We start from the raw sequence: 24,373 nt of genomic DNA, 5'->3' as shown, positions 1-24,373 counted from the left end.
TATTTTCCATGTGGGACACATTAGCAGCACTTTGCTTTGTGTATAGAAGACTCAGTTTCTGTCAGGCTTGAATCTTTACAAGCATTTGGTTGGACAGATGGTGGTATCGTAGTGGTTCGAGAAATTATGATAAATTTTAGCTCTCAACACTAATATGAGAATTTCCATCAAATACCAATATGTAAGAAAAGGTAGCTTCAATAATAAATCTTTTTATTTTAATTTTTACAGTTTAAATAACCTAACATCATTTGGAGATTCATTTCATGCGTTTAATGTTTAGTAATTTATATCATTTAAACTTGAGTAACCAAAGAATATTTTATTTGTAATATGAGGAAGAAACACACTATTGGTTTTAAAAGGTCTTGGAAGAAAATTCCTACGAAGGTATTTAAAAATCTGTGTTAAATACCCTTACCACGAAATTCTGTTTGGCTTCTAGGAAGAAAAGAATAATATTTACTGTAATTCAGAGGATCAAATTCTCCCTTGATTTTGACATATTACTTGAAGAAAGCACAGGGCCAAGAAAAGAGAAGTGTTAGAACTAGCAGACATTATACATCACATTTTCAGACCTTGATGCATTCAAATATGTACTTTTTATAGATACCCAGAGTTTTTCAATTTTTCTTCCAGCCTTTTCAGTTTATCAAGATTCAAATGCAATGTGCAGTTCTCTTTCTGCACATTTTTTAATTAATGAAGAATAGATGTGCTACTGGAAATCATAACTAAACCTTTTTTGCCAACCTGTATTGATTGTTTTCTATATCTGATGGACCTATCTATACTTTCTGCTGTAATTCTGTAATATTACTAGTAGTACAAATAACCTTAAAAACTATAATATCATATCATAATTCAAGAAGCTGTCCATGTAGATAGATCAATTATGTATACAAATCTGGAATATATCTTATGTAATTATATGTCCTTATTATCAGGCATGTAGCTCTTATCAAAAGTCTTTGCTTTTAAGAAAGGGAAGATGTGTCTCGTTGGGCAATACGTCACTGCTGCATCAACACATAGCTAGCTACCCTCAAGTCCACTGAGCCAGTCATAGGACCATGACTCCAACACAGGGTGACTGCATATGATTCCAGCTCACACCTTTTCGCTCAGTGTCACGGAGAAGGGGTGTGTACCCCACCAACTCTGGGATCAGGCTCATTGTAACTTCTGCGAAGAAGCTGAATCACTGCAGGATCCCAAGATCAAAAACTGTCTGAATGTCTCACGGCCACCTTTGAATGCTACAAATTCAAATGGAACACCTAAGCTACTGTGCCACATACTTCAAAAACCAGGGCCTAGAACTGAAGACTATACTTCAAAGCACATTAAAAACTTATTTTTTTAATTCCCAGTGATCTATGAGATCGGAAAAGATTGGAAAGGATGGAAAAATGGCAAGTTTTGTTCTTGTGTAAGAAAAATGGACTCCCACTGATTTTATACAAATATCAGTTCCCAAAGCTATCATATTAGCAAGGAGATAATAGCGTAGAAGGGCCAGTGAACCTTTTTCTTCAAGCTGATCTTTAATTGCTAAAAACAGAGCTCACATCTGTCTGTCCATCCATCCATCCTACCATCCCCTATAGGATCAGGGGATTAGATTATACTAAAATTAACAAGAAACAGCCTGATAGGAAGAGAGCTGTACACTGAAATATTTAATATTGAGGTTTGTAAATATTTCAGGGATTTTACTTTGTGGGATTGGGGCTGGTCCCATAACTGAAGAAAATTAGCTGCTGAAATAGTGCACACCTGGAACACATCTTCCAGTGTAATGTCATCAAAAGCAAAGCAAGTTCATGTCCTCTAGTTTCCTCCATAGGCGTGTGAGAACAATAGACAGATTTCACACCTAAAACACAGTCCTCATCTAGTGTATATCATAAAAGTAGATAAATCCTTAGGTAGCATGATAGGGTTTAACAATGATAGAGTGGCAAAAGTGAGTCTATGGAAAGTCAATAATAACTGTGAGCTTTTACATTCTTAAAAGAAAGCATCATTCTAAGGTTTAGGAAGAGAATGGGTTTGGTTTGAGTTTGGTTATCACTCCAGGCTACCGGTCTAATCCATATGAAAAAAGCCCATCATTTTAAAACACTGCTTTTATAACCCGGAATTTTGGAAAGGTCAGAAAAAAAATAGATTTAAAACTTATATTTCTAAATATGAGCAGCAATGGTAATTCCTCTGTCGGGAGAGTAATGTGTCCAGAAAGTTACCAGATAGAAATGACTATCAGCAGCAGAAAGACCTGAGTATCTTATTAATTGAGTTCAGCAGAAGTGGAATGGATAAATCGATTGCCGCAGCCCTTTCTGGTCAGTGTCACTGTTAAGCAAGAAATTAAGATGTGTCAGCTATCCATTAATGAAAAACATGCAGTAATAGAGAGAATCCTGCTAGCTACATAACTGGGGCCACAACTAGCACTGATACGAAAAACAACCACCACACTGAATTTGCTATACAGTATGAAATTGTTGCATATGGTTACTTTGCAAATGCTGAAGTAACCTGAAGCGACTCCATGTAAATCAACACCTGCAGTATGACTTCACCCTGAAACCCAATGAAGTATTCCATGATGAGAATATACCTGGGAATTGCATTCCAAGCTGTGCAGGGGGAATAAAATAGAGGTATGAAGGATCACTTGGACGTGAGTTAGCTGAGAGACTTGTAAATCTTTGGAGCTCAATCTCATGATTCCATAATAAAATCAAGATTATTTTTTTAAGCAAGGTTAGTTTTCATACTGAAATTAAATCACTACAGAAAACCTATGAAAACAGAACTGGCTCTCTCCTTTGTAAATTATGTGAATCTGTATTAATTCCATTCCTGGTACCAAATGTATGATATTATTGGGATGTTCCTTCAGCACTCTGGACACAGTGTAAGCAATTTCATGGGAAAAGAGGGAGGGATGACTGGGTAAAAATTCTGAAAAATCTGTATAAATCAAAGTTTTGTGTATGCTGCAGTAAGTGCTGCAAGTCTGTTATATACACACTCAGATAGGAAAGCTACCCAACTCCCAGCATCTCTTTTTGCCTCTTTGTCCAGGAAAGACTTCCTTCTGAATCAGGAACTGCACTTTCTTCTTATGATTTTTTTTAAATGGCATTTTCTGTTGCGTTCACATTCTTTTACGTTACATTCAGCGCAACCTTTTCAAAGCATTGAGGTTACCTGAAGGAAACTCACTGAGTAAGTCACTGTAGATAAGTTATAAGAACTGTCCATTAATTACTGATCTACACGTTAGTGTCATATAAGCTACTCAAAACTACACAGCCCACTTAAAAGCTAGGGAACTATGATATTTTCCACCAGGTAACAAAGCAGATTGCACATCCATCTCCACTGATAGCTGGCCACAAGCAGATTTTCTTACTAATACTTTGAGTTTTCAGATTTAGGGGACGAGTAGCAGAGATTTGATTTAACTACACATCAGAATGTGATCTGTCCCTTACTGCTCTTTTTAAGACACTGTCAATTTAAAAAAAAATAAAAAAGGTAACAAATGGGAACCCAGCCTTCTCAATACCCATTAGTCAAGTTGAAAATAAATCTATTTTGCAGCAGATTACGTGGCAGCATTTTTTGACAAATTACAAATAATTTAATTTTCTTGCTATTTATTAAAAAAAAAATCTTTTGGTATAAAATTCCATATAATATATAATTTCAAAGAAATTGAGATGCAAATGTACATTAAATATGCTTTAGTTATAGAAAAGCTTAATAATTTCTACTAGTTCTTTTTTTATACAAACTTTTAGAGCTAATCTTCTATTCTCCAGGGAATTTTTGTGGGTAGTGCTAGAATTTCTAATAACAAAAGGCAGATGCTTGCTTCAAACTTATCTCCCATTCTTAGGGCAGAATTTCATACAACATATTCATACAACATTAACATTTATTCCTAGATTTATTCATAATGAACAGTGAGAAAGCTTTTAAAAACAGGTAATATTTGACTTGTGTGTTGTCATGGTTTAACCCCAGCCAGCAGCTAAGCACTACACAGCCACACGCTCACTCTGCCCCACCCCCACCCCGTCCTGGTGGGATGGAAGAGAGAACCAGAAGAGTAAAAGTGAGAAAACTCGTGGGATGAGATAAAGACAGTTTAATAGGTAAAGCAAAAGCCACGCATGCAAGCAAAGCAAAACAAGGAATTCATTCACTACTTCCCGTTGTCAGGCAGGTGTTCAACCATATCCAGGAAGGCAGAGCTCCAACACATGTAATGGTTACTTGGGAAGATGCCATCACTCTGAACATCCCCCCGCTTTCTTCTTCTTCTTCCTTCCTAGTATATACACTGAACATGATGTCATATGGTACGGAATATCATAGAATCATAGAATGGTTTGGGTTGGAAGGGACCTTAAAGATCATCTAGTTCCAACGCCTCTGACACGGGCAGGGACACCTCCCACCAGACCAGGCTGCTCAAAGCCTCATCCAGCCTGGCGTTGAACACTTCCAGGGTATGGGGCATCCACAACTTCCCTTTGGTCAGTTGGGGTCAGCTGTCCTGGCTTTGTCTCCTCCCAACTTTTTGTGCACCTACTTGCTGGCCCACTTGCTGGTAGGGTGGTGTGAGGAGCAGAAAAGACCTTGACTCTTAACTCTGTGTAAACACTGCTCAGCACTAACTGAAACATCCCCAAATTATCAACACTGTTTCCAGCACAAAAGCAAAACGTAGACCCATACTAGCTACTATGAAGAAAATTAACTCTACCCCAGACAAAACCAGCACAGTGTTTAAAATGTTATTTCCAAAATTGGTAGTATGGCTCTTCATAGATTTGACTTCTAAAGCTTTTCTTTAGGTCTATGCAATACTTAACAATCACAGGGACACCGAGCATTGTCTTCTAAATCAAAACTTTAATGGTTGCCTTTGCTGGGTATTTACTCCAGTTCCTAAAAAATAGTACTATGGATTCCAGATTTACAAGCTTGAGAAATAATGAAAGCTGCAAACCTTTAGTGCAGGAATAAGACTTAGATCAAGTTCAAACACACTAGTAAACTCAACATAAAGCAGCCCTACCAGCTTAACATAAAGTTGATATGGCCCTATCAGCCATATGAACTTTCAGCGTAAATTTGCTCACAGCTCACAATGATTCAGATGTTTAAATCACATTATTTTCTTCTTGTTTGTAGTACCTCAGCTGTGCTATGGATATCTTCTCCATTTCCAAAATCATCATCTGCTCCATCAGTATGGTGAGACTGCTGTCACTGCACATTATTTTGACTGTGATATATCTTACTGACAGCATCACCTCCTTTTGATTTACATTGACAGGACTTAAAATACATAAGTGGAATATTCTCCAAGGCACATAATCAATAGCATCTGCTGCATTTCTGGTATTTCCTTTGCCCTGTTTATACCATTACTGTCTCTGCTGAAGCTATATTACTATAAATGTTTCCAGGAACATATGCTGGCATCAGCTCACAGCACTGTTTCTACAGCACTAACAATTTAAAACCTCAGAGGAATCTCAGAAGTATTACTACTTTATTGTTCTAATACTCAAGTTATTATGATAAATAAGATGATGGAATATACACACTGAAATCCTCTGTATCATATTCTTGTTTTGTGCAATTCAGGAAAATAATAGCAAAGCATTTTCAAGAATAATGAAAAAGTTTTATTATCTTGGAAAAATAGTAATTAGACATTTTCTTGCAACAAAAAATAAATAGCATTCAGCTATTAAAATCATCTAACTTCTGGGGAAAAAAATGGCATAAAAATCAATATTCTCAAGAACTATTTAGAACAATATGACTAACAACAAGTGAAAAAAATGATGTTATTTTTAAGGAAATGTGTGTATATGTATTAATTCAACCATATATTGTCTGCTGTAAGTATTCACATGCTATTAAAAAACACAGTTGAAAATGAAAGGATTATGTTAAAAATTGGAGGGTAAAAAGCAAGCTGGAAAAAAAAAAACAACCTGATGAACTACAGGTCTGTAGCTGAACAATGGAGAGGAAAATCTATGCATTATTTAAATCAAACAGCGTGGACTGGTTTATTTTTAATAAATGCATTAGACTGAGTTCTCTAAAATACATTAATTTTGGCAATGTGCTCAGCTTAGGCACATCATGATTTTTGAAAATATTTTGGATATAAATATCATCTAACTGTTTAACTATGGGATAGACTTATAATTGTTCCAAATGGTTATAAATTAAAAAACAAAACAAAACAAAACAAAACATTTAATGTATTCAGGTAAAGCAAAAGAACACTCAGTGCAACTACATTCCTTTAGGCAGGTGAAGAAATGCTTTGCTGAATAAAGATAAAAGGTTCTTTCAAGGTCAAATTCTAAGAGAAAATGATTACATTTAAAAAAGAGATCAAATGAGGAGCCTGTGGAAGTTTATAATTGGAAGTGGTATCATGAGCAGTAAGACATAATGAAGAACTGAAAAGAGTTATTGCAGGTCATTTATCACCTGTGTACAGATCATTCATGATAGCACTGAACATGCCATAATCTCAGCTCTGTACTGAAGTGTATATGAGTGGGGCCTGCGACAGTTCAACACATTAAACCTGTTTGCCTAATTAGTGTCCATAATTTGTATTTCTTACAAATCACCTGTTCTACCAAAAGAACGAGGATTTCTTTAAACCAAAAATGAGTCTGTATTAAACTCAATTCAAATTGAATTTCAGAAATTATTTAAAAGTCACTTAAATGACAGTTTAAAATTATCTTTAAAAAAGGTAAAAGAGAAAAAATCATTTGCTGTCACTGTATTAAAAAACCAAGGCTATCAGTATTTTCAAGGTGACAGAAAGTATTTCTTGAGTAAGAAAGGAAAATTAGTAACTTTTTGATTCCCCGTCTAACGTGGTCCCTTTTCTTGAACTCTTTATTGAGTTCATGCTGTCAACTATATCAAAAATTTGTTTTTTGCATGTTTTTAAGCTCATTTCCATGTACAGATGAAGGAATAAAGGGAACTGTCAAAAAGCAGTAATCATTCTGAAATCTGAAATAGCGTATTTTCTAGGCCTGGTCCACTATCTAAGTATGATGGACACTTTTACTACTGCAAAGAAGTAGGCGCTCCATGGACAGAGAAACATGTCTCAGAATTGAAGAGGCAGTCAAATGCAGGCTCCTGACTAAAGAGAAGCAGTTATCAAAGTAGCTCACTCTGGGAATATTTGTATTCAGAGTAGATATATCCCTATATCACCTTTTTCCATAAGCGTGAAAATACTGGTTAAGAGTTTTTAGTCCTATTCTTCCTTAGAATTAACACTAAGATGGTTCAGAGTTCTGTTCAGACTTAGTTCAGAATAGATTCTTAAATCTTATCTCAGATAAATAATAAGTTGTCAAAGGACGTGCCTGCCCCCCAAAAAAGGAAGAGTGATACAGGAACAAATCTGAAAATGAGTGTATATAAACTCTATAAATAATGGATACTACTATAAATACTACAGTTTCTATGTAGCATTTATCAGCACATCAGACAGCAATAAAGGTGAACTCATCACCTAGTCATAATACAATTCAGCTTCAGCTTTCCATATCTTCAATTCCTAATTTTGCAAGTGTTTATTTCTAAGGTTTTGGGTATGGTTTACTTCTAAAATATGGACTTCCTCTCAAAAATTTCTTGAAAGATCTAATTCTTGCATCCCTCAATACTTTCATGTCAAATGTAAACTGAAATATAGTTCAAATATAGCTGGAAAAGAATAACAAGAATGCTCGGTCTATACGTTCCCTAGAATTCTGGTAACTTTTTAAGGAAAAGTAAAAATACAGCAACATAGTGCAAGAAGGGTAGATAAAGACGACATTTCCACATTACAATAATCATGATTTTCCTTTGGAGGGCGCACACTTTATCCACACAGATGCTCATGAGCTCAGTTTCTGCCACCTACTTTCATTGGCTGGCTGGAAACCAAGCCTTCCAGATTTCAGGCAAATGCTACCTACCTTCAAAAGCCTCCTCTAAGAAAAGAAATGCAGTCAAGGATGAATGAGTTATAAATTCATCACAGGATCCACTAAATAACAGCCTTACAGTAAAAAAAAAAAATCTTTAGTAGAACTTCCCACACTGACAGCCACAAAGAGAAGCGCAGTAAGTGGAGTATCTACTTACAAACACTTCCTGTATTTTCCCTGCATTCCCTGTCCCTGTTGTCGCAAGGTTATGAATACAGATATCAGCTTTAAAATCGTATTTCAAATAAGGAAATTTCAAGTTATTTGTCTATGATTTTCCCTACCCTTCACAATATCAACTCAGATTTCATTTCATATTGTGCAAATATCAAGTTAGAATTCCTACAGTCGCATTCCTAGCAGCTATGCATATTTTTGTATCTTGATTGACAGGTCTATACTTAAAACAATTAAGTAAAGATTACATTTTAAAGTGGTTATTAAACTTGCCACATAACTTGTCTAGTGTTATGCAGGTTTTTTTACGTTATTAATATTCAGAAAATGATTTATTGATGGGGAAATATCTTTTGAGAACTACCTGAGCACAATTTCTGCAAAAAAGTAAAAATACAATACAAATGACATACTTCAGTTAATAAGGAAAAAAGTATTAAGACTGGCAGTCAGTTATACATTTGTATTGTACCTACAGTATTCATAATACTTAGCTGGTTCACCATTGCTCTAGGAGAGTTAACCTTCAGTCCAGAAAAAAGAAAAATGGCCAGCAACATCTTGTTTTGACAATAAAAATGCAAAGTTTCTTTGAAAGAACCAGGTGGAGACAGGTTTCACACTGCTTTATTACCCACTTAAAGATAGTAATGGCAAACCTTTTAAATGAGTAATTCCAGCATTTCTCATACATATCAAGTTTTTTAGTGGAATCAGCTGTAAGCCTAAAAGGCTCCTCCAGTGGTCTGGATTCTTCTGTACATATATTTGCAGATAAACCCATAGGCAGGTGCTCAGCTTCTTATTATAGGTGCTTTTAGGACCAGACAGCTATCACAGCAAAATGTCCTGGAATGTCTTCTTTGATTTAGGTGGCCCTGCTCTACCTAAGACTAATTTTAGGCACCGAAGTAGAAGGTTTATGACCTTACTTTATCTTCATGTATGACATATGTTAGTGCATCTTGATATATAAAAAAGAGTTTAAATACAGGTCAAAATGAAAACAAAGTATTCAGTAGATCTGTATTATATACTTTATATCATTTTGCATTGATTTTCCTGATTGCCAGAAGGACAAGATTTCCAGTTTTCATTCGCTCCACCCCAAGAATTAATTCGGTATGAGATAACATTTGCAACCTATATGTTATTTCCTTTGCTTTATGGTATTATCTGATTTTATTTTTCCTTCTTCAGGCGTTTACAATTATACCAGTGTTGGAATATTTTATTCTATTTTCCCTTCTTTAGGTATTACTCTTAAGATATTCTCCTGTCTCTTGGGAAAGTTCTTTGTATAACAGGTATGCACATAAGAAAGAAGAAAATATTATTACAGATGAGAGCAGTATAAGTTTAAGTCCTCAGAAAAAGTATTTAGACCACTCAAGGTCTGAACAACATATAAACTGCTACAATCTGTTGTGTAAAACAGATCTCTGGAGCAGCGTTGACTTGAACATAGGTGCTTTTTAATGACAAGACTGATTGTAGAACAGAATTTCTTTTTCCAAATACAGTTTAACTTTACAGGTGTTCTGCCAGTATTTTTTCATGAATATTTAAATGTCCAAACCCAAATCTTGCAGAAACATAGGGCCTCCAGATGAAGCATAAAGGCACAAGTAAATCTATTTTAAATTGAAAACAAGGAAGTTTAATTGAACTCACTTTAGGCTGCTGAGCCTGGAGAGAGATGTAAAAAATAAAACAGGACGTCACCTCACCAGGCAGGTTCTCCTAATCTCACAGAGTATTAATCATGTCCTGTGTAATGAGAAAATTCTATTAACTATTGCATTTAAAATGATGTGCAAAAACATTGAAAAGAGCTTATTTTAACAGCTATTTTATCTTCAAAGTTTTTAATGGAACAATTGGATTGAATACAGCATGACATTTAACATGTTTGTTATATATACATTAGTATATAGAATTCAAGCTCAGTATTTGGATGACTGGATATACATTTTGACATGTATTTAGGCAGTCAAGTTGTGTGTTTCTTTTCATTCATAAAGTGACTGTTTCCCTCCACCACAGCTCTATTAATCAAACAATACCCTCACAGTGAAAAGATTTTTATACACTAGAAACATCATGGTCTGTGACAGAACGGAGATAAATAGTCAGTCAAGATCATTTATGCCTCACCTCTCCAAACTTTCTGCAACTGAAATCAGTTCCTGAATAGTATCTAAACCGCTACATTTACATTTCAGACAAAAAAACAATCTAAATTAGAGTCCACTCCTGCCGTGCTTTAAGTACTTCATTAAATTCTTGGATTCTAAGTCCTTAACAAAGCCAAACATATTTAATATTAGCCACTTAAGGCAATTGGGCTATATTATAATCTGTATTCACCATTTAAATGATGTGAAGCTTTTAATTTCATTCTGGAGACTGCAGGAGCCCTCTGTTCCTCACTTCCACACAGGATTCAGAAGGACCCTGATCTCTGGCATCACACAGCCAACCAGTTCTACTAGCAATTACGAATTACTAGTTATTTTCCCATTGAAAATTACTGAAAGCATGGGTGCAGGTAATGCAAGAAAACGCTCTCTCTGCACCCCTTTCAACAATTGCGTGCATATACAGATGAGTTGCTGTAGTTGACTTAGCCCATTTAGAAAAAAACTTTATGTGGAAACTTTGTGTGTCCTTCCTCTCCCCAATACTGTACACCATTCAAATATCATAAAGCTTTTGGCAAAGGAAGCTGGTAGGAAGGAATACTGCCGTCATGATGTTTTGCTTGAGTACATTACCCAGTCATTCTTTGCAATGCCGTTTCTCTCTTTTCTGTACATGAGGAAACAAATTCAATGAACAGACAGCCTGTGAGTTGCGGCTCCTACTTACATGGTAAGATACACTTTGTGGTTGTCTCACTGAGAATAATCACTAGAATGAAACTGAAAAATTTCATTCAATAAAATGTGCTTCAACGGCTTTCATTTTTTTTTTTTACAATATACATCTTGTATATATATTGTACTTTTTGTTTTGTTTTTTTGGTTATGCTAGGCTTTTGATTGAGAGACACTTTGAATGAGAAATTTATAGTGCCACCTTAAATTAATGTTTCCAGTTATGGATTTAACTAGGCAGTTATTGGGCACTACAATCAGTAAATACTAACTGATTGTTAAAACCAAATTCAGACATGATTAGCTGTGTAATAGATACACATATATTGTATTACTATAAAACCTCGGTTTTATAGGGTTTTACTAACCAACTGCTATTTCAAGTGCTTATAAAAACTAACTACTCTATTAAATCCAGTTCTTTAGCCTGAATGTGATGGATTATGTACTATTCAGTTACTTTTTGTGACTGCTGTATGTTGACCTGGATGTTGAGATTGTTAGCATATGCCTGTGTTTTGCCACTGGCAGAGTTAGATGGGCAGTGTCTTCCCTGCTGTGCCTCAGTGAACACACACTGCGCTAAACAAACCAGTAAGAGAAAACAGAGGGCACAACAGTCCCTTTAGTCCTCATCATCCAGTAAAGCAACCCTTAGCCTTCTGAAAAGGAGAAATCAATGCCTGAAGATAACCCATACCCCGACGTTCAAGGTGACTGAAATAAAAGTTTTGACTCGTGGATTCAGGGAACTGTCAAGGTTAGAAGGGAGCTCTGGAGATTGTGCAGTCCAATCACTCTGCTCAAAGCAGAGTCAGCAGATGATGTCTTCTCCTAATACCAGCTATATTAAGAACTTACTCTAGCATGCAGGGCTGGTTCTTTGAACAAGATAATCAAAAGGACCCCCTGCCATTAAAAAGTCTTGCCAAAAGAGGCTACTGCAAAGATGCTTTTGAAACGGATACAGGCACAGGTTTTCAGCCCCACCTAAGCTATTACATTCTGATAAAAAACAAAGCACTGCTGTCCCTTTTTATCCTGCTTGAACTTCATAACCCATAAATTTCATTAGGAAGAGTAACAAATTTCTATTTCAAACAAAGGGTTCTTGCACATGATTGCATTATTACATCTTTGGGATTTATCCTTCCTCAACTGAGCAACTGTGGCTAACCGTATAGCCCCAACACAATGTCAGACATGTCAAAAGAACCTCAAGGAAAGAGGTTTAAGCTAACGTGTTATAGTTCAAGATGGAATACAGGCACAGTTAGTAATAAATGCTCGATTGATCCTCAGTAGTGTGTCTATATGTAGTTTTGGTTTATGTCTGAGCCGTAACAGAGGGACAAAGAAAATCCAGTACTCATTGCCACTGGAAGAAGTGTCTAATGGAATCTATGCTAAGAAAGTTACTGACATTTCAGAATATATCACATCACCAAAACATGTCCAGAGTTTCCAGATGCCACCTTCTTTCAGTAGAAAGCTTTCATTCTTAGCTTATAGATTTAAAGTGGTGAGGACTTGGGACCATCCATATACATGCTTATACAAAGTTAAAAGTGTGTCTAGGGTAAATGCCTGCATAACTACTTGCTAGACCTGAGCTCTGTGTGTGAGGAAAATGGATGAACAATAACTGAATCTCACACATTTCCATTTTTAGTCTGCAACTCCCCATCTCAGTCTATTCGGAGAGGTTTCAAATTTTATTGCCATGGTAGTAAAAACAATGACCCAATAGCAAGTCCCCAACCAGCCAGTGAAAATTCCAAAACTTAAAAGTCTGATCCAGTAAGATATTTAAACCCATGTGATTCCTTAGCACAGGAGTAGTCCCATTGAAGTCAATTAGAACTACTTTTTTGCTTAAAATAATGCATGGGATAAGTATTCTGCCAAACTGGGACCTGAAAGTGTCTCATAGAAAAGAAAACAGCTATAATTCCTATTTTCTGTTGGGGACTATCAATTTGTTCCCTAAGTTTTCACATCTGGACTCAGGCATGCTTACTTAAATAATGCAACTGGCATTAAGAATATGTAGACTTTCCTTTCTTTAAGGAAAGCTAAATTGGGGCAGAAACAGAAAACCCACAATGATAATAAAACAGCACAGATGAAGAAGACCAACAAGGAAGTTTCCCTAAACATTCTGAGCCAACTCTCCAAATTATTTGTGTTCCAGTATCATCCATATGAAACAGATCATTTCACCACAGTTATGGACAAAGACATTCAAAGAGCCAGTGAGCTCAGATTGTTGATAATACATTAAGACCAAATTTCTTAGCACAAGTTTCTGGGAAGACTTTCCCTGATGGTCAAGCACGTTCCCTGACTCTGCCTTCATTGTCCACTGACATTTAAAGAAGATTAGCTATTTCATGTGATCAGATGGCATCCTGGCTCAAAACTTGGTCCGTAATGCAAAATTCTATAAAGCAGAAATTAAACCCTAACAACTGTGTACCTTTCTGGTATTTTCTGTGCTCTTTCTTCAATCGAAACTCAATTCATAAAAACAAGTCAGCATGTAGAAATGCATACTCCTTGTAACTTAGTGTATACTAGAAATTCAGTTTCACATTTTTGCTAATGTGTTATGCAGTTAGGTGACATTGGGCTTTGCTTTGCTTTTTGCCCTGTTCATAGTCTTCTGACAAACACAATAATGAATTATTGCTGGATGTCTAATTAATATTACACATTTTTAGAGGGAGTTTTATGACTCATCGAGACCATGAAATCATTTCTATTAACTCACCCCATATTATTTTGTCAGAAAATACTGATTTATATGTCATCTACTGAAATTCAGTGAATTCAATCTGCTTTTAGTTTTAGCACAAACAGGAAAATGCATCTTGTTTTCACATCCCACCCCACCAGTCATACTGTTCCAAGACAATAAATATCCATAATACCCTTGTACACAGCCCAGCATAAATACAATATTCAGGAACAAATAAGTGTGCTTATGACACTGCAATGTGTTTGTAATGAATGGATTTTGAAGACCCTTGACCCTGGGAAGGTAATTATGTGATTTGATGGGGTCCACAGTAGCTGCAATCTGATTAGAGAACTGATAACATTAGTGTTGACCATGAACCTGTCAATACCTTCCTTTTTACTCAGTGTGTTTGTTTTAGTACAGCTAGATTATACTTTTTTTAAAGATCTATTACAGTAATTTCTATCTGATTGTAATGTATAAAATAAACATTAGTGTCACTAAAGTCTTGCTAAAATTTTGTTTGTTTTATTTTCTTGATTGCTTCAATTTATTTGAGCCTGGACTGAAGAGGGAGATACAATAAATGTCTTGCACTCAAACAGCTAAAATGAAAAGTGAATTAAACTGGAGTGTTGAAGTGTTATGGCACACTTCTTCATGAGAGAAAAATATAGACTGCTTTTGAGAACTATGAAAGTCAGTCTATGGAATCAGCTAGAAGAGCTGATTTATTAAATATCATCACACAAGAACTGTTCGCTTTGTGCTGTATTCAAAAAGGCAAAGATTAAGGAATTTAAAAGTATTCTGACCTCCTGTTTGTTTCAGATGCACCCAAAGAGGTCAACTAAATTCTATAGCTGATATACTTAATGAAGCACGTCGTCTAAAGTAAATATTCTACTTCCTATAGATCAAGAGAACTTCACCTTGCTGGGTAAAACTTCCTTTGCCCAAAAGGCATTGCTGTATTTATTCATCTCCTTTTGGATAATGCGTATAATTAAAAATCCTCTAATCCTCTCAGGTATTATAATGTAGGTCAGTTGAGTAAAGAAATCTATAAAGAAGTTATATCTTTAACTGAGTGTGAGGATAAGAAAAAAAAGTCACAAACTTGTGTTTGATAATGTCCTTAGCATTACATATGCAGAAACCTATGTTTGCACATGAAATCTATGTTGCTCGAGCAAAGCACAAAATTGAAATGTATAATCCGTGTGTACAAATACAGTTTGTGTGCTATTTTCCTATTCTTCCCCAAGCAAAGCCTTGACTTAGAAGTACTCATTAAACAATGAACGTAAAATTATCAAGGTGCAATTTGATAGACACTACAGATGCAAACATGACCCTAACCTAAAAGTTGATGACTTGCAAGAAGGTACTACATAAGGTAAGTGATTTTCTTGCTGAGTTTCTACTGTGAACCTAGATACACTGTAAAAGATGCTGACTTAGTGGTGCTGCTGGTGTAGCGGTATCATGCAAGATTCCCGTTCTTGTGACCTGGCTTCAATTCCCAGGCAGCACAAAAAAACCCTTTATTTGGGGGTTGGAACTAGATGATCTTTGAGTTCTGTTCTAAACTAAACCGTTCTATGATTCTATGACTTCCTGTCAACTTGAGGAAAACATGCTGTGATTTACTGCCTGGAAAGCCAATGTTTGGTTACTAAAGTCATAAGCAAATTGATGGGAAGTAGTTATTTTGTATGCACAACTCTAGAAACACTGAGTTCCTAGTAGGTGTTGCTAGTAAGAACCTGAAGGAGCCAGCCAGTGTATCAAATACACTTCTTCCTTTCAAGTAAATCACACAATGCAGTCCATTTTACATTTCTTCAAGCTCCACCTTAAAATTAGTTAGGCATTTTTGGCTCACATCGCTACATGGTAGTAGTTTGGTCCAAACCTCACTCATCTGATAGTTAAAAACCTTTCCACTAATTTCCACCCTAGACTTATTCATGACCACTTTGCTTACCTTTGTTCGCATGCCAAACACTGCTTTTCAGCTAAAATAGTTATCTTTCTACTCCCTGGCATTTAACTTCATGAGCTTTTTACAGAAAGAAAAAATATTTTCTAAGCTTTCGTTTCACTAGCATAATTATGAAAAGCTGTTCTAGCCTCCTCTCATAAAATTAGCTCTCCAAATTACTAGTCAGCCAATAGCTTTTTTCTATACTTGCAGGGGTCTGAATTTCTTCTAGAATATGGGGGAGCAGAACTGTGCACATTATTCCTCTGAGCTGAACCCAACATCTTGCACTACCCTCTATAGTGGAAAACCTTCTCTTTGACTATCTACAATCTCTGTTTTCAAAGCTGCATCATGTTGATGTAAAACAAATGCAAACCTTCCCTAAATTAAAACACACACATTCATTACATATATGACCACGTAACTTATTTTATGGAATGTCCTATTGTCTAAATTAGTCCAGTCTACTAGGTCATCCAGTTCTTCTTTATGGAATTATGTAAAGAACTGAGTACGCCTTCTATCTTTGTTTTATTGCCATTTTTCTACTTTTTGTGGCAAAGTCTTTTGCGAACTCTTGAATCCACTCAGTCCCAAGAACAAACTTTGCAAAGCTTTCCAAAGTAGTGTATGCATGTGGGCTGCTTCTTTTTTATAGTTTGAAAAGTATGGATGAAGCAGTAAGTAATGAGCTATAGGAAACTGAATTATTTTTTTTCAGGTCAGGTGGTGAATATATTAAAATTAGGAAATTTAAAAAACATTCTTTCATTGATATTAGAACAATATTGTGATTTTAATTTATTTAAAACAAATACAGTATGAATGTGCTTTAAATTATTTTTTAATAACATATACCATCAATTAACATTTTTTTTTGAAGTATCTGCTAAAAAAGGATAAAAGATACCTTATGTCAACATCTCTGGCTTGCTTAGGATAAAGAAAGGTCTCTAAATCCTTCCCTCTGGTAATATCACCTGCTAATTAACCACAAAAATTCCAGTGGTGTGTCTGACGATGAAACATGGTTTAACTCTGTGTGACTTTCAGAGGCCTGTTAAAAACTAAACATTTAAAAATAAACATGTTAAAGCCACATCCTTAGTTTAGAGGATTGAATTTACCTTTCAGGAAGTTTGTTTTCTTTTATTTTATTCCCTTCAGGGGAGAAGGTCCTTTCCTGGTCCCAACAAGTTTCTCTTTCTCCTGACCTGGAACCCTGCTGGTTCTGGTCTCCCCTAAAGCGACCTCTGTCTCCCTCACCCCCCCTTTCTTCATAGCTATTCCCTCTCTTAATATGTATATAATTCACTCTTCCTGTGTACCGTATTCATGTGCAAGCTGGATATACATTTATGCCTAGTTCTGTCTCTAACACCCTACAAAAGCGTACTAAGAAATCTAATAAAATGATCATTAAATGCTATAAAAAAGAGTGGTATTTTATTGTAAGGCACAAAGTAAGCAATTCAGTATCTTCTTGAGAGAGCAAAGTCATACTGTTAAACCAGGCTTAAAGTTAAAAATTGTTTCTTTGTTCAAGAGTACCCTACATAGCATCCTATCTAAATTCAAAATATAGCAGAACAGCTCAATCATCAAAACTGAAGTGAAAAGCTATGCAGTGTATGTCTTATTGCTCTTGAAAATGGACACTTTGATTTTTTTTTACACTTTTTCCCAAGACTCTTTTCCAGTGCAACATTTCCTTTGAAGTCTTACATAGCTTTCAAGTGCCAAACTACATGCTCTTGAGAGATGTCAGTGGCCTGCTTGTAAAAGATAAGGCAGGAGAGGCTGACACAGTCAATGTATTTTGTTTACAGAAATTTTGCCTCAGTGATCAATAACCATATGTAACAGAAAGATGGTTTCATTCTCCCTTTGACATGGTGCTAGCTACACTGCCTAAGGACTTTTTTCACTGTCAAATATGTTTTATTCTAATATCTATAGCCAATTTAGCAGCAACATAATGTTTTATACTCAGAGGTGCCAGCTATGCTTTCATATTTGATTTGTATTTATTCCATCAAAATGTTTATATTTTGATACGCTGTAGTGCCTGGCTTTAAATCACTGTCAGCAAAGTAAACCTGCTGAGTAACAAGCTCAGGCCCAGAAAGGAGATTTCAGGCAGTAGAGGAGTTTACTGCAGGGTTTGTTTTTTTAGAACTTGATCTTCCTAACAGAACCTCAAATTTTGTGGCAAAGATTATTATTCTCAAAGTAATTAGTAAATACAGATACTTGTGGAAGCTAGAGGTAAGACAAGCAATACTTCTGAAAGGTCCACACTCCTTCTCGTCTCCATTTAGATCAAAAAAAAAAAAGAATGTGTGAATGTGGATGGGGGCATGGCGTAAAAAAGCCCACACTTACCTGACTGGCAGGCAAATGAGCAATCCATTCACTAATCTGTATGTCAGGAAAAACTATTTTGGATTTACGACTCTTAAAATATTAGTCTGTGTTTGTTTTCCTTTTGTAAAAGCAGTTTATCTTCCAGACTTTCATAACTAAGTTCATGGACTCAGGACTAAATTTAACCCGCGTACCCTGACTCAACTATTTTCATGCTAACTGCTGAGCTGACGTAACTGAACAGTTATGCATGCTTTTGTCCTGCCCTGGTTGTGAGATAAAAGGCATTAGTTCAGTGCTGAGGCATGCTACAAGTGTGATAGTAGACTACTAGACCGTTTCATTTGTTCAGGAGCTCTAATTCAGTTACATTCAGCCATGTGTCCATACCTTTAAAATATGTCTGTGCTACAGACTGCCGGACACGGAGGTGTGTTTTTGGTAGTGGTAAGTAAGGTCATGCAGAAAAAGCTAGGTAGATGAGAGATTTTATGTAAAGGAATAATTCTGGAGATACAGAGGGAAGCTGAATTTCACGATTTAGATTTAACGTGAAGTCCTGGGTTGTTTTTCAATTTTGGTTCATTAGGACAAAAGTCTTAGGACCTGATCTATTGATGTTTTAGCTAAGAAAACAGAGCTAAAAAAGAACCTGTCAGAAATGGTAATTATGTCTATACAGACATGCCTTTAACCAAATGAGCTCAAATTTTTCTTTCATGTGGGATCAAGCAACAAACAGCCCATTTCTTGCTGTCGTGATCCTAATATTAAGACCTTTTTTTCTTTTCTGTTTCTTTTCCCACTGCAAATTAATGACACTTTTTTTCTTAAATACAGACTATATAAAATACATATACAATTTTAAAATAAGAAGCCATTTAAAAGGGAGGAACTTACAACATAGTTGTTTATACTTTGATTCCAGTCATGTAAAAATGTGCCATTTCCAAGCACTGTAACTTACTGCCTGGACAAAGCGGACTTTGGGATGTAGCGACCAGAAATTATAAATATTTCTAACCACTGCATGGGCCAGCACTGGGGCAGGATGGCAGAGAGGATTATTATTTATACACACTTTAATTCAGTCCCCTGTGTTAAAGCACTATTTTAGGGATGAACTATCGTCAAACAGTAGTTCACTGGTTAGAAGAAACAGATTAATCCGCAGTCCAGAACTAGTGGACTGCAGTGAAAGTGGTCTCATCCTGTGACCTTTTTTTGCTTCTTTTTTCATTTATCTGGGCCCTTCTACTTCTCTTGTCAAGAAGCCCACCGGAAACACACCCCAAGTTTCAGCTTTAGTTACTTAAAAACAGCAAGCTTCTGGGAAAGAGACAGGAGTTTCAGATCACTTAAAATTCTGATAAGATTTTAAGGTATTAAGGTATGTGGAGATTTGGAGATGGACAAAGAACATGGGTGTTGCAGTCTCTCTGGTTTTGAGATATTTTCTTCTTTCAGACGAGTAAAAATTTCTTGCTGATATTTTTGCAGCATCTGCCGTAGAGAAAGGGGTTCAGTTTTGGTTATGACTCAGAAGGAATGTCAGAAACCTTGAGCTGGAATTTCTTCTGTTTGCCAGGGCTTCACAAAGGTAAGGAAGTGAGATGCATGGGAAGAAGATTCTTTGTGGGTTTGTTTTTTCCTCGTGGAACACAACAGAAGGAAACGTTAGGGCTTGAAAAAGGAAGAAGTTAATAGCCAGGGGCTAAAAAAAAATATCAATTAAATAATTAGGATTTGGCTTGGGCAATTACAGTGTTGATAGGGTGTGGACATGCATGCATGTATGGCTCTTTAGTAAATTGTTTGGCATGTTTAGTAATTATTAAAGGCACCCAAAGGCAATACAAGATTTAACACAAAAGAACAGAAAAACTGATAAAATTATTTAGCAACTACACAGTGTGTTTTTCTTTAAAAACAAAGTTAATTCACTTCTTGAAAAAATGATATTTCAGGGTCTTACATCTGATTTTTATCCTATTGGCCAGATAATGTTAATGTTATGCTTGATAGTAACAAGGTCATGTTTCCAGACAATTTTTTTTGATTAATAATTTCAGAAAATAATGTCTGGAGTCAGATTAGCCTCATTCCTGCTTATAATTATTTAGGGTTTAAAAATATTCTAGAGATCTTTAGGACATTTAAACATTCTACTCATATTTTGTCAATGCCTGTATAACTCGTGGGTTTAGTGTATGTTTAATTATTGGAAAATCATCTTCATGCACTAAGAATGAACAGGAGAAATTGGGATTTTTTTCTCAAAGATGCACACAGCTAGATATTTCCCCTGGGTGATGTTGTGCATTTGAAGTGTATTCCCTACGAGCTTCTGCAGTTTTACTTTGGTGTTTTCTCTAGGGCACATAGAGAAGTGTGGAAAGGTCTGTGCAAAATAATATCCTGAAACTTTTTGCAAAGGTGTCCTGATCATGGCAGTAGCTTTAAACCATTTGGCTATTATTTTTGAAGGAGACAATATCACAGAATCATAGAATGGTTAGAGTTGGAAGGGACCTTAAAGATCATACAGTTCCAACCCCCCTGCCATGGGCAGGGACACCTCCCACTAGACCAGGTTACCCAGAGCCCCATCCAGCCTGGCCTTGAACACTTCCAGGGATGGGGCATCCACAACTTCTCTGGGCAACCTGTTCCAGTGCCTCACCACCCTCACAGTAAAGAATTTCTTCCTAATATCCAATCTAAATCTACCCTCTTTCAGTTTGAAGCCATTACCCCTCGTCCTATCGCTACACTCCCTGATAAAGTGTCCCTCCCCATCTCTCCTGTAGTCCCACTTTAGGTACTGGAAGGCCGCTATAAGGTCTCCCCGGAGCCTTCTCTTCTCCACGTTGAACAACCCCAACTCTCTCAGCCTGTCTTCATAGGAGACATGTTCCAGCCCTCTGATCATCTTCATAGAGGCAGTCTAACTACTTTAAGCTATCTGTTCAAAGTTTCTCATTATGGAAAAAAATTACAGAGGTGATATGCAGGTGACTGTAAATCCATCAAGCTAGTATTTTTCTCCTACTGATATAATAGTTGCAGTCAGCATGATCACTTTTTTACTTAGCCAGGAAAATTGTTTAACTCTTTATTACGAGTATAGATATAAAATAATATTAAAGTTATAAATCGAGGTAGGAAAAATCTGCTTTCAAAATTTAGGAAGTGAGAGTTAAGGGTCCAAACCTATACATACAAAGGGAAATTGCTAGAAAATCCTGCGCAACACACCTAGGTGAAAATATATGACTGCTTGGTTGAAAACAGGTCGTGCGATAAGAAGACACGCACCACTTCTACTGGTGTGTATGTGTGTATGCTCTGGAAAATGCAAACAACTTTTCCAATATCCAATAGCCTTAACCTTGACAGAAACCTTCTTACCTTCCTGACTTTTGCTGCTTCTCACTCTTCACGCCAAATGTATCAAAGAATTAAAAGCAGTTGCGTAGAGGAAGGAATTAAGGTTGCAGGTATAATTTTACTTTTGATACTTCTTAACATTTATATTTTACAGTTTTCATACATGTTTATCAAAGTTGGGGTTTTTATCCTCAGACTAATTCACTAGGTTGAGAGTGTTTCTTTGTTTTGTGTTTTGTTCTCTTTTGCTGCTACAAGTTACCTTGTGTAACTGCTATGATTTAATGTGTGCAATGGAGGAATCACTCTTACTGTGCTCCGTCTGTTGTTAGCCAGAGAAATACTCTCATCAGGGTTGAAGCCAGGTGCCATTTCCTGAATAACAGAATGAGGTGGAGTGGGCCCAACAACACACTTCACCATTTATACATCAATTTGTCAATACCTGAAAATATGGAAGGTGGAACATATCAGTTACTAACAGTCGATCTATGTTTTCATGTGAATATACGGCTGGCGTAATTTAGATAAGCACAATGCAATTAGTCGAGCTGGAATTTGAATAGAACAATGGAGCTATCCCTCTTCCTCTTGTGAATATCATCACGGGACTATTTTTAATCACCACAAGTAATGAATATCTTGATTATACTCTTCCGTCAAAAAATTCAACTCCAACACCATGGGTCATTATGCAGGAACATGAGTTATAATAATAATTAATACCGACTCACAGTGAAGAATATCATCTACTAAAATACCACCCTCACTTGTTTTAGAATCTAGAAATAACCTGTTTGATCTAAGTATGTTTTGTACAACTGATGTTCAAGGACTCTATCCTGTGATGTCCTTTTTTATATGCCTGTAGAAAATAGAAGCCTTTTGTTGAAGGAGAATTTATGGTTTCTGCCCTAACACTCATATGTAAAGAAAAAAAAAAGCATTTTACAAACCCACATAAAATAAAAAGTATCTAATATACACCCCTAAATTCAGAGCAGGAACACTATCCTGCTGCTCCTCTAACCAATAAATTACACTTTTCATCTACTGTTGATTCATTTCATTCAAAGCAGAATAGTTTCCAAAATAAGTTATTCCTTTCAAAGAAAAAAAAAATCACTTTAGACCTGCCTGATCACAGGAACACATCCTGCCAACAGCTCTGCAATAAGATCCAGTGGGATGGATGATGTCCAAAGAATACTAATCAGGTTTCTGTATAAACAAAGTGCATTCTGCACTTCAGTTTCTGCAAGCTCATTGTCCAAACATTTTGCTAAAGTACTAAGTGCCTTAAAAAAAAGTCCTTCTGCACAACTGCAAGACTGTCAAAGTGCCTGTGGTAAAAGATAAGATTGCACTTTAACTTTCATGGTGGGTTTTTGCAAGTACCAACTCTGTCGATGTTATCAAGCAATTGCTCAGTTTGTGCAACTTCAGTGTTTCCGCAGTCAGGGCCTCTGACTGGGATTCTGCCCTTCTAATATTTTAGTAGTGGAGCTAATATGTGCACGTGGGTGGTTGTGAGGCAGAGCGAGAATCACTTTGGTGGTCCATGTGTTGGTATTTAAAATGTCAAGGTGGAATCCAATAATCAAAGGCTGGATGCTTAAGTCTTGCTCATCTAATTTCTCTGAAGTGTAAAACAGGATGCCAAACACACTTACAGCACAGCCCACTCGCTGAATACCTAATCTCAAACCAGCACTAGCAAATGCAGTAAATTCCTCTGAGGCAGCACTTTGGTGTACAGGTTCAGCAGCAGGAGGTCCAGTGAGTCCAGTCTGACCTCTGAGCCCTTGGAGTCCAAGAGGCGTGAAGTCTAAGGCATACAAATTACAGATCAAAGTAGAACTGTGAAGTTTCAAGGCTTTCCTTGTTTAAATATTGACCTAGAGAAACAGACGGATGTTGGAGGATGTTTGGTTTGTATTCCACCTGATTACTTTTCAAGCTATAAATTAGAGCCTGCAAGGGGAACAAGTTTTCTGCAAAACAGTTTGAGATTGCCGTGTTTCAGAAAGCAGAGAGCGGAACGGGAAAGGGCAACAGTCCCACTTTCTCTGTCCACACACAAACTAAATGTTGTTTGGATTCCTGGTCATGGAAGGGCAAACAGAAGACGTCCAAATCCCAGAACCCTCCTGCAGAAGCTCTTAACGCTGAACATTCTCATCTCCCCACACTTAAAATTTCATTCCAGGTTTTGATCTTCTTACTAATTCTTTCTAACATTAGTCTAAGGAAAAGACTGGTAGGGAAGGAGAGAGGGAACCTGAATGTCTTTGGGATCATCTCCTTTGGTGAAAACATGGAGATTCTCCTGTATTGCCTAACTCCCAATTTTTTCCCATGAGCCCCCTCTCCCATCCACTGTTCCTGGTTTCTCAGTTCTTACAAATGATCCAAGACCCTGATTCTTTTCAGCCCGTGGATGACTCCTTATCCCTGAGTGGTTTAGAATGACACTAGAAAATCTCCTCTGACATTACCGTGTCTTCAAAGGACCAGACCACCAGATCACTGCCATAACAAAAATCACCATGCCCTCACCCCTCCAAATACCCATCTTACCACTAATTTCAGGGTTGAAAATGCCTCACCCTGCCATGACTCCCCACTTTTCTCTGTCAGCAGTCCACCAAATAATCCCTGTCTTGTTTCCCATTTCTGCTTGAACCCTAGGTCATTCCAGACCTAGGTTTTTTCACATCCTTATATAAGCCACCTAAAATTAAGTGCAATCCTGAGC

General features: G+C 36.5%; 1 non-coding gene across 1 annotated transcript; it reads left to right on the top strand.

The window, feature by feature from the left end:
- The first annotated feature begins 15,334 nt into the window (after positions 1-15,334).
- Positions 15,335-15,405, top strand: TRNAG-CCC (transfer RNA glycine (anticodon CCC)). Its single transcript has one exon. It is a non-coding gene; the product is annotated as a tRNA-Gly (tRNA).
- Positions 15,406-24,373: the final 8,968 nt, after the last annotated feature.

The sequence above is a fragment of the Larus michahellis genome, chromosome 1, assembly GCF_964199755.1.
Source record: "Larus michahellis chromosome 1, bLarMic1.1, whole genome shotgun sequence".
NCBI lineage: Eukaryota > Metazoa > Chordata > Aves > Charadriiformes > Laridae > Larus > Larus michahellis.
The sequence above is the reverse complement of the archived record's forward strand: the minus strand, read 5'-3'. Positions and strand labels throughout refer to the sequence as shown.